Here is a 10,037-nt window from a genome sequence, read left to right on the forward strand (position 1 = left end):
AAACGTCGAGATTTAGTGGTGATTTTCCAAGATATATGAAAATTCCACCAAGTGGACTAAGAAGGGTTTTTTAGCTTAGCATTACTCTTCTCATACAAATAGGCAACACAAATGTCAAGCACTAGGTTTACAAAATGATGCCGACTGTGTGACATAAATACAGAAGAATACTTTCGTGAACTACTCTCACCAATCTGAATCAATTGGTGTCAAAATTAGTGTCCGAAATTATTTAATAAAAGTATGAAATATATTTTCATGATACTGTTATGAAAGAAGAGAAAGGCATTATCACACCACTAAGTGGATTAAGAAGGGTTTTCTTTTATTAATCTGCATGTGTTTTTTTGCACGAATATTCTTCGGTGTTGGGGTTTTCATGACATTATTTCAATTATCGTCGTTTTAAACGGCAAATTGAGATTTTAATCACTCATTACCCTGTAATGTCGAAACTGCAAATCGTATCGAATTTCAATCTTAAAGTGTGACAATCGATTGAGCATTCCATGAGATGTCAAAGTAAGTTAAACTTTGATTTGATTTTAAAAACTCATCATCCTGTAATTCCAGAATCGGATAAAATTCACCAATTTTGTATGGAACCATAAATCCTTTAGTTTGAATGATTGTTTTCGAAATTCGGTTTGGCCTTTTTGAGAAAAATATTGAGCTTCGATAAACGATTGTAGTGCGAATTAAATTTTTGGGTACTTTCAGAATCGAAAACTGAAATAAATTTATTTTGTAATCGACTATCCAAATCTGCCAACCCGACAAACCTGATTAATTCATGTGAAATTTTTTTAAAGGTTGAGCGAATTCTATACCTATTTTAAATATTTATGAAAAAGTGTAAAAAAATTTAAAGTGAAGAACTTAAAAGCCTTCGATGAAAACTACACATAGGGACTACGTAAATTGTATTACACTTGGAACAATATATAGAAACACAGAGAATTTTTATTATAATTTCGATAGTTTATCCATAGATTGTCTAAAAGCAAGCACTTAACAAAATTCTTTCCGTTTTCAGGTGGGTTGGATTTAAATTACAAAAATGTGCTCATTTTATTCCAAACAAAATTTCGTGGCATCTCGCAAACGCAGTATTACAAAAATCTTCCTCCTTTTCAGTACATGAGCCGAATTAATGTAATATTAAATATCCAAACAACAATTCATAGTTTCTTTTTTTTCGTGATTGCAGTGATTTTGGGTTTGTTTATTTTTTTGACAATTCAAACTGCGTCAGTCGAAATTTAATACCACATTGTTATTGCAATTTTCACTGGCGGTTAACAAAGATTGCGATGCGACAAAATGCCGCAAAGATAGCGAAACTGTCATTCGCATCGATTCAACCTCTTCGAGACCACAATGTTTTCATAACCAGAATAATTAAACAATGATACAATGGTATTAATCGACGTCTCTGTTCTCAAAACCTCGTACTTCACTCGAAACATTATCAATATTAACTAGAAAAATAAACTACTATAAAAAATTGTGAATCGAAAAATTCAGTCGTCTTTGGCAGATACATACATTATAGTGTACAAACAAATAATTTTTGTCGGTAGAAAATATTACCTTTTAAGTCTGTAGTTGCCTTTAATTCACCACACGATTTCTTTCTCTATTCCCTCTAATGCTTGATATAAACATGTTGTAAATTTCAGTACAGTAGACAGCGAAGGAGATTAAAATAGCTGTCCAACTTCTGGCAGAGTTAACAGGTAAAATTTTCAGGTCTGCATACTAGAAATCCTTCAATGCTAGTGTTAAATTTTATAGGCATGACGAGAAAAATAAAACTAGAAGCTCAACGCAATTTTAAAAGTCTGTGAATTTGGCGATTGTATAATTGTATTAGTTTCAAAAACCTGTAAAAAGTTTGCAAAATTGCAGAGTCTGCTTACAAAAGAAATCCACAAATTTACATGCAAATATGCAACCTGGCACCTGTGATTCTGACTAGAGATGAGCAGAACAGTTCATTTCAAACAACCATTCAGTGATGCAAAGTTCTATTGAAAGAACTAGTTCTCCAGAGCCGTTCGTTCATTATTTTCATAATTGGTTTGTTTGTTCAAAGACTAAACGAGAACTTAGTGTTGTTAGGTTAGGCGAGCAAAGAAAAGGTCACACGAATTAGAACTGAGCTTTCGTGATGCAGTTTTCTTATTACAGAACTACCGTTCTCGAAAGGTTAAGGTTAAGCGAGCATAAACTTTGAACTGAGGAACTACTGTTCTCGAAAAAAGAACTACTGCTCTTTCATTCTTTCAAAAGAACTAGTACTTTTGAACCGTTCGCGAACGAATTGCCCATCTCTAATTCTGACGCTTATTATTTCGCTATTTTGCGGCGATTCCGTCGCATTCTATGTTCCGCTGAAAACCACAATAGGATCTCGATCACTTGATCGAAAGCGATACGTAATGCCATCTTTCAGTCGAATTTCAATTGAACATATCGCGTAAAATGAATACATAGTTTTGAAGAATTTAGTATTGCAATCATTAACATATTTTACTAATTTTCACTAAAATAAAATAATCGGATACCTTTTTTTTACTATTATAATTCATACGGTCGGAAACGATCTCAATATCGTGCAGGGGAAATGAATTATAAATGCCGTACGGTTCTGGCTCTCTCCACTAGTCATGCATTGTATGCGGAAGTTTTATTAAAAACACATGAACGGAGGCGCACCATTCCTAAATTACCGACACACTTGTCTCTTGTTTGTACATTTATTAGATTTTATTAGAAAAGTCCTCTTCAAAGAGCAGTCAACCGACTAGACTGGAAGGAGAAAAGGAAGCAGAAGAGATGAGGGCAAGTGCATATCCTTCCGAAACGACCATACGAACGAAAAGGGTGTCGATTTCAATATAAACGGCCACCGCTTCGGATCATTGAAGTCATCTTCACCAGTGAAAACTAATATAAAAACCATAAAGCGATTTGTCCTTGTGATTACCTCCGTGTTCGTAACCGAACAGGGGAAAATCAAATATTTGCACCCTTACGCGGTTGGTTGCCGAGGTAATTGTACTCTGTTGGCACTGCTGGGGTGGTTTGTCCACGTGTTCACGACGAATGCTGGGAGGGGTGGGCTCTCGGTTCGATGCACTTGTTTTCGTCTCAAGCAATTTGCCATTTGTCATCTTATGAAGTTATTATTGAAATGAAGAGTGATTAATGTTCAGCAATAATTGTCATCATGATAGCGAAGAATGATTCTTCACATGCGTTGAGAGTTATGGTTGTCAATACTTGGCACCGTCTTGAGATAGCTTATAATGCCTGAAGTGTAACCGATAAGTCGTTTATTACTGTGGGAAGAAACATTTCCATTGTGTGCACATCATTTTCACTCGACATAGAATATCATTGACGATGATGGGATAGCAATCCTTTCAAATGATGATGGGTTGGAAACGTTTCACATCGGTGAGAACACAATATTTATACTGCTTCGTCATAACCAGTTTTTTATACTATTCCAACCAATAAAAATACTACTCTCATAGAGCAAGGAACATAACTACTGCCACCTGTGATCGTGTCTAATGTGAACCATATCAGTTGGACCTTCACTAATCTGATATTTATTAAAAAAGCAAATAAAAGATTCGGTTCAAAACAACCCCTTTTAAATGTGCAGCAATTATTTACCCCAGTCGGAACTAAAGTAGCTTTCTCATTCCGGTTGAAAAGCGGTAAAATCGGTAGCTATATCGAAAAACGAAAAGTCAAAAACTTTGTGATGTTTATAATGAAATCTTCTGAACATGATATGAGCGACAATGTGAGGATTGTAAAATTTCAAGTGATCATTCCTTGCAAGGGTTGTACGTTCTTCGTTTGATAGTCTGTGGAAAAGAGCTCACAATGGTACAGGGTGATGTTGTCATTTTTTATGTTTTATCTCGTACAGGCCAAGGACTATTCAATGGGATGAAATTCAAATCCAAACGTGAGGGTAGAAGAGCACGTGTCGGTCAAAACATATTGTCAGGCATAATAAAGGGAAACGATGCTATTCCCCGTCCGCTTTTTATACAGTATATATCACTTCTAAGATTAATTTCATGACCTATTAAATGCTTAATATGTTGTTATGAAAATTATTATTAATTCAGAATAGTAGAGTATGATATGGAGCATGAATATGATAGGTTTCGGATTTATTTGAGTGCTTTACTGGAGAAATTTGATTGAATTTGTTTTGACGATAACCATACGGTTATTTTGTGTCCGACATTATTTTGACTATACGTTGAAAGGATTGCCAGCATAAACGAAACATTCGCTTGGTAACTTGCATGGAACCATTAGAATAATGAAGACACGAACTATTTCAGAATTACTACATAACTAGTTAACCTTACATATTAGTATCCAGGTTGGTAATGCGTATGGTAAATAAATGTCATTTATCAGTATATGTCTGTTTTCCGTTGGGTACTGATATAAAGTATTTTTTGTAGTTTGACGTGAAGTCATCAGACGGGAAATAGACGGGTGGGTAGTGTCACTGACATGACGTGAATACGAATAAGACTCGTATGTTCCAATCACACTTTCGGATATCGAGAGTCGTTCGTATTAGTTGATTGTGTGAATGTGGTAACTCTTACTGCTTTGCTTTCAGAATTGCAACGGTTCATCTACAGTCTGTTACATTCGCGCTTCGAAGCAGTTTTTTTTTGTGCTCGCACCCGAAAGGTCCTAAAATGACTCAAAGTGCCGCAAAATACATGCAAAAGTGGAAACAGTTTGTGAGTAAGTGGGTAAAAGAGGTGAAAAACGTCGACGACGGCAGCTTGGGTCATTTTGGGATCTTTCGGATGCGAGCACAAAAAAAAAATGCTTCGAAGCGTGAAGCGTACGCGATACTCATTTCGGAAAAATGTCAGCTGATTTATTCTCGCATTGCATGATGGACACTACTGCCCTCTGTGTTAAAAAAATCACATCATTCCATCTAACCGATCTCGAGTAATCATGACCACACTCTTATGTAATAGACTGTGTACTGAAGAACGACTTTTTTTTTTAATTTTTTATTCAGGCCAATTTGCGTATAGCTTTACGTGGCCGATTTACCCATGTTTTTGTTACATAAAATTATTTTTTTATTGTTGGATCTCGTTGTCACCCTTCTTCTAGGGGGAGAGGAGCTTCCATTTTCTTCTAGCGAAGATTGGAGGTCATTTTGTTCGTTGCTCGTATCATCCATTGCTACATCGTTGGAGTTGCGAGCGGTTTCCGTTTCCTTGTTTTCATTGTTGATCGCCGTCTTGGGTTCATTTGCAGTTGCTGTAGATGCGCTTTGTACATTGATTGCAGTTGATAGTTGGTTAGATGGTGAAGGTGTTTCTGAAACAGGAGTACTGCATTCACTAGTTTCCGTTGTTCAGCGGTTGTCCTTGTTTTTGTTTGTTTTGTTTGTTTTGTTTGTTTTCGCAGTTTCAGTGCAAGGTTTGCCGTAGTGAGAACGACTTATTAACGACAAACATATTGTTCCATGCAGTTTAATAACAATGAGTAAAAACTACAACAAATGTTACAGTAGTTTTTAACAAATTTGCATATTCAGTGGAGGAGAACTTCGTATAATCCTTTGGGAATATTCTATTGATTTTGATCACGGAATTTATCCGATGTTTACAACACTAAACGGTTGTATTTACTATCACTTATGACAGAGCCTAAATTCTGGACCAGGATTCAGCAACTGGAAATTCATTCAAAAACTAAGTTCGGAACCTAGGACAGGCTCAGAATTCAATTGCTAAATTCAGGTTCCGAATCAAATAAATTTTAAATATTGAACTCATTTTCAGAACCCGATTTACAGGTTCCGAACTTAATTGTAGAACTGAATTCTAAACTTGAACTTGAAATGAATAAACTGAATTCTAGTTTCAGAATCCAAGTTCCAAATTTAGTTCCAGCATGTAGAAGGTCTGAATTCTGAACTTAAATTCTGGTTCAGAAAAAGTCAGTTCCGAAATTCAGGTTCAGAGTTCAGATATAACATTTGGTCCTACAATTCAAACCCAAAACTCATGTCCTGAATTTTGTTCCAGAATAGTGAAATTGAAGTCCCAAATCATAGTTCCTTACTCGAGTTTTGAATATGAATTACAAAACTAAATTCAGTTCAAAAATATAGTCAAGAAATCACACATCACATTCTTTTAATGCCCTGTGAACATTTTGTTGGTGATTTCCCTCTTATGGATTTTAATCTTTTGTTGCATTTCTGTATCATCTATGAGTTTAGTGATAAAGCTGAAAGCAGTTACTTACGCTAAAGTTCGATGTTTAAGCGGCGAACGAACCGATACTTCCCTCCCCCACAAAAGGACTAGCAGTAAAAATTATTTATTGCAATAGGCTTCTTAAGATCAAATAACTGAATAATTGGTTAAAACAATTGAGACATTTTCTGCTTTTATGCATACAGGTAACTTTGCTGGGATTGTGTCATTGCTCAGCTGCACAAGTGACACATCATTGAAACGTTTCATTTTCCGCTTAGAGTGTATGTCATTGCTCAACTGTAACGTTTAATTACTCGTTTGTGGTGAGTGTCTTCGCTAGGTGTCATTGCTAAACTGCTAAGTTGTTTTGCGGTCGCCGGCTTTTCCGTGCAGTTTAAAAATTCAACTTAACTTAACTTACTCTTAAAACTTAGCCTGAAATTAAGTTCAGAATTCAGGTGGACTTCAACTTTAAAATTTAGGTCCAGAATAAAAACCAAAATTCAGTTCTCAAATCCAGATCCAGAATTCAGAAGCTTAATGCGATTACTGATAATCTGATTGAGACGGCAACTGCTCAAAAGTGAATGAGAGTGCAACCTGAGCGTTTTGGGCTTTATACCATGCAGAATGTTTCTATGTGTCGGTTTTGAATGATACTCTTTGTGCGATGATTCGTTCAGTTCAATCAATTGAATTTTCGCATGCCTCAGTTTGGGACTGAATTTCATCCTTACTGCTCGTTCATATCAAACATTTGAAAAAATTTCAATTTCCTATGGTATGAATAAATTTCCTATGGTATGAATAAAAAACTATGATTCTTCGTTAAAAGCAACAAGAGATACTCACGATTAAGCCCATCCTTGATGCTGAGTAAATTTTGAAAAGGCGCTCTGCTCATCCTTGTACTGAGTAAATTTTGAAGTAAGACGTATTCATGTCAAAACAGACTGAGCTAACTGATTTTTTTTTGTCCAAAGGAAGGATTCGAACCTGAATTTTTATGCATTCCGGACGCACGCAATAAATGGAGCGCTACAGAAACTGCTTGTACTCTGTGTCGAATAGTCGCTATTAAATTAGGCATTCTATATGCATTTGGCGAAAAATATTAGTTTGAAAGCATTTCTTTCGCGAGATTTTGTGCGAGTTTTGTTAATCATTTTGTTTTCTTGTGTGTTGACATTGTAAGTGTGTGAAAGAATAAGGAAAACCTCATTTATTTTTACAACTCGCACCAAATCTTTCGATAAAAACGTTTATCAGGCACAATTTATATACGAATCGATAGAAAAATTAATTATCTAGAATCGTATGTTCTTGGAATTTCCGATTTCTTCCCCGTTCTCTCGTAATTTTGCGTGAAACCCATAGGCAGCGAACTTCACCTGACCACGGCGAAGCGCTACCTTAAAACAGAATCTTGGGTGCTACAAAAATAACAGAGGTGGAAATGACGTTGTAAATAAGTTATAAATATGGATTTCCATTGTATTTTGGTAGATAAGCAATCAGAAATGCCAGGTAGAAATTTCTAATATCTTCAGGCAGTGTTGCAAAAATCTGTGTATCCGAAAGTTTTGCTGGCAGCAATTTCTCTATAAAGTATGACACGCTAAACTGACTTGACGAGAAAAAACAAAAAAAAAACAGATCCCGACAATTTCAAAACTCTGTAAATTTTGACGAAAGTCTGCGAAAAACTCGATCTTTAAAAGTCTGCACAACAAAAAATGTCTGCAGCACTATGCCCCAAATCTGCAGATCTGGCATCTCTGCTTGCAAACATCACCCTCTCAGCAGGCCGTTCAATTTTGTTGGTCTTTGAGCGCTTGTTGAACGATGTATTGCACGAAATATTCGTTCAATTTGCTGGAACGGTTCGTTGTTTTTTTTATTCAATAATGTATTATAATTTTAGGCACACTGCTTAAGCTCTAAGATGTCAAGGGTATTTTCAAATCTTAATTAACGACTAACTTAAAACTAGAATAGTATCATTAGACTATGTCATCTCGGGTTCTCGTAAATCCAGCTTTCAGCTGGCGATCGGCAGTGGTCGATGAATTGAGTGTTGCATGAGTCTTCCAGATGGCGTTGGTAAATATCTATGCTGGCCGCATCCTTCGGTCCGTGTGGATTCGCGGGAAACACCAAACACCCCCAGGCTACGAAGGCCCGGCGGGTGGCCCGCATGCTGGTTTTCGACTGGAGCGGTCTTTCGTGGGCGGTGATGATGATATTGCCGGAAAGAATGAAAGAGAAGTAAATATTGTGGAAAACGTGGTAAAAAGGGGATGTGCACGGAGAACCCTTCGATCATAAAATTGCGATATCGCAGTTTTTGATTTTTGCGATAGTTGATTTAACTAATTTCTTTTTGATTCAATTCAATGATCATCTCGTATGCGCAAAAATTTTATGCTTCAAATTCGATCATTGATTTACGTCCAGCAGACTGTTTTACTTCCAGCTGTTTGATACCGACGATGTTGTTCATGCATTAGCAATAAAACGCTTTTTGACATGAATTTAATTTATAAAAGTAACAGGAGCGAAGGGTTTCAAACACACAGAACGCGCTGCGATTGATTGGCGCGTTTGAATTGCCGTCGCAAAATTCCAATTCCCAGCGGTTGATGCACCCAAGCTCATATAAATTGACTAAAATTATCAGTGCATAACTTTAGTTCAACCGTTTGAAGGCATTATCTTTCAATACTTATTTTAGGTAAATTTAATAATTTCGTTAATTTACTCGCCCCTCCGGGAACTTTTGCTGATTAAAAATGTTTTTCTACATCAATCATTCCCGATCGAATCAGAAGTATTTTTTTAGAATTTAGATCTATACTGATCTCGACTTGACATGATCATGATCATACAAAAATCAAAATCACTTAGAGATCAGATCAGTTCTGATTTCGTAATGATAATTTATTCCTTGGTTAAGATCACTAGAAATCAGCAGTGATCGGTGGTTTTCCCAGCCCTAATGATATTACATGTCAATATAAAATACTGTTTATATTTTAACAACGATATTCATTTCATGAATCTCAACATACCGAACTTACTTCAAATGGATCATGACGTGTATCAGTAAGTATATTTTGATTATTTTCGCAAATCAATAACATTGTTCGAGTTGATTCAACTATTTGCAATGTCTAAAACAAATAAAACCGATTTATTTTTCAACTAACAGAATTTTGTTTCAATAACAACATCAGTTATTTCAACTAAAATATTTATTGAAATTGATAGGTATGTGTCCTCACTAATTGACAGCATTTTTTTTCAAACAGTTAAATTAGTTGTTTCAACCATCGTTTCTGCTAATCGAAAAACAAAAATGACAGTTTAGTTAAAACAACAATCGATTAGTTGTACCAAATTTTAACTAATCGAATTCAGAAAATCAACTAATGTTCTGGTTGAAATGAGATCGCGGGTGGTTCCGTGTACATTTCCGATGTTAAACTAGTAATATAAATACAAAAAACATCCATAATGAAAATTGTAACTTACTTGTGCCACGTAGACCAAAATCTGATATTCGCGTAAACTATCTGGTATTCGCGTTGGATAACGCAAAATTTGACAAATGATCAACCAAAGTCTAGTGTCGGAAATGTTGACAAAATTCAATCGCTCTGCTTCAAAAACCGTCCATAAGATCGCGACATATGAGTTCGAGATAAAACAACACTCGACTGCCAAATCAAAAAAAAAAATCTTCGCGCA

This window comes from Malaya genurostris, chromosome 2 (assembly GCF_030247185.1).
Source record: "Malaya genurostris strain Urasoe2022 chromosome 2, Malgen_1.1, whole genome shotgun sequence".
NCBI classification, from domain to species: domain Eukaryota; kingdom Metazoa; phylum Arthropoda; class Insecta; order Diptera; family Culicidae; genus Malaya; species Malaya genurostris.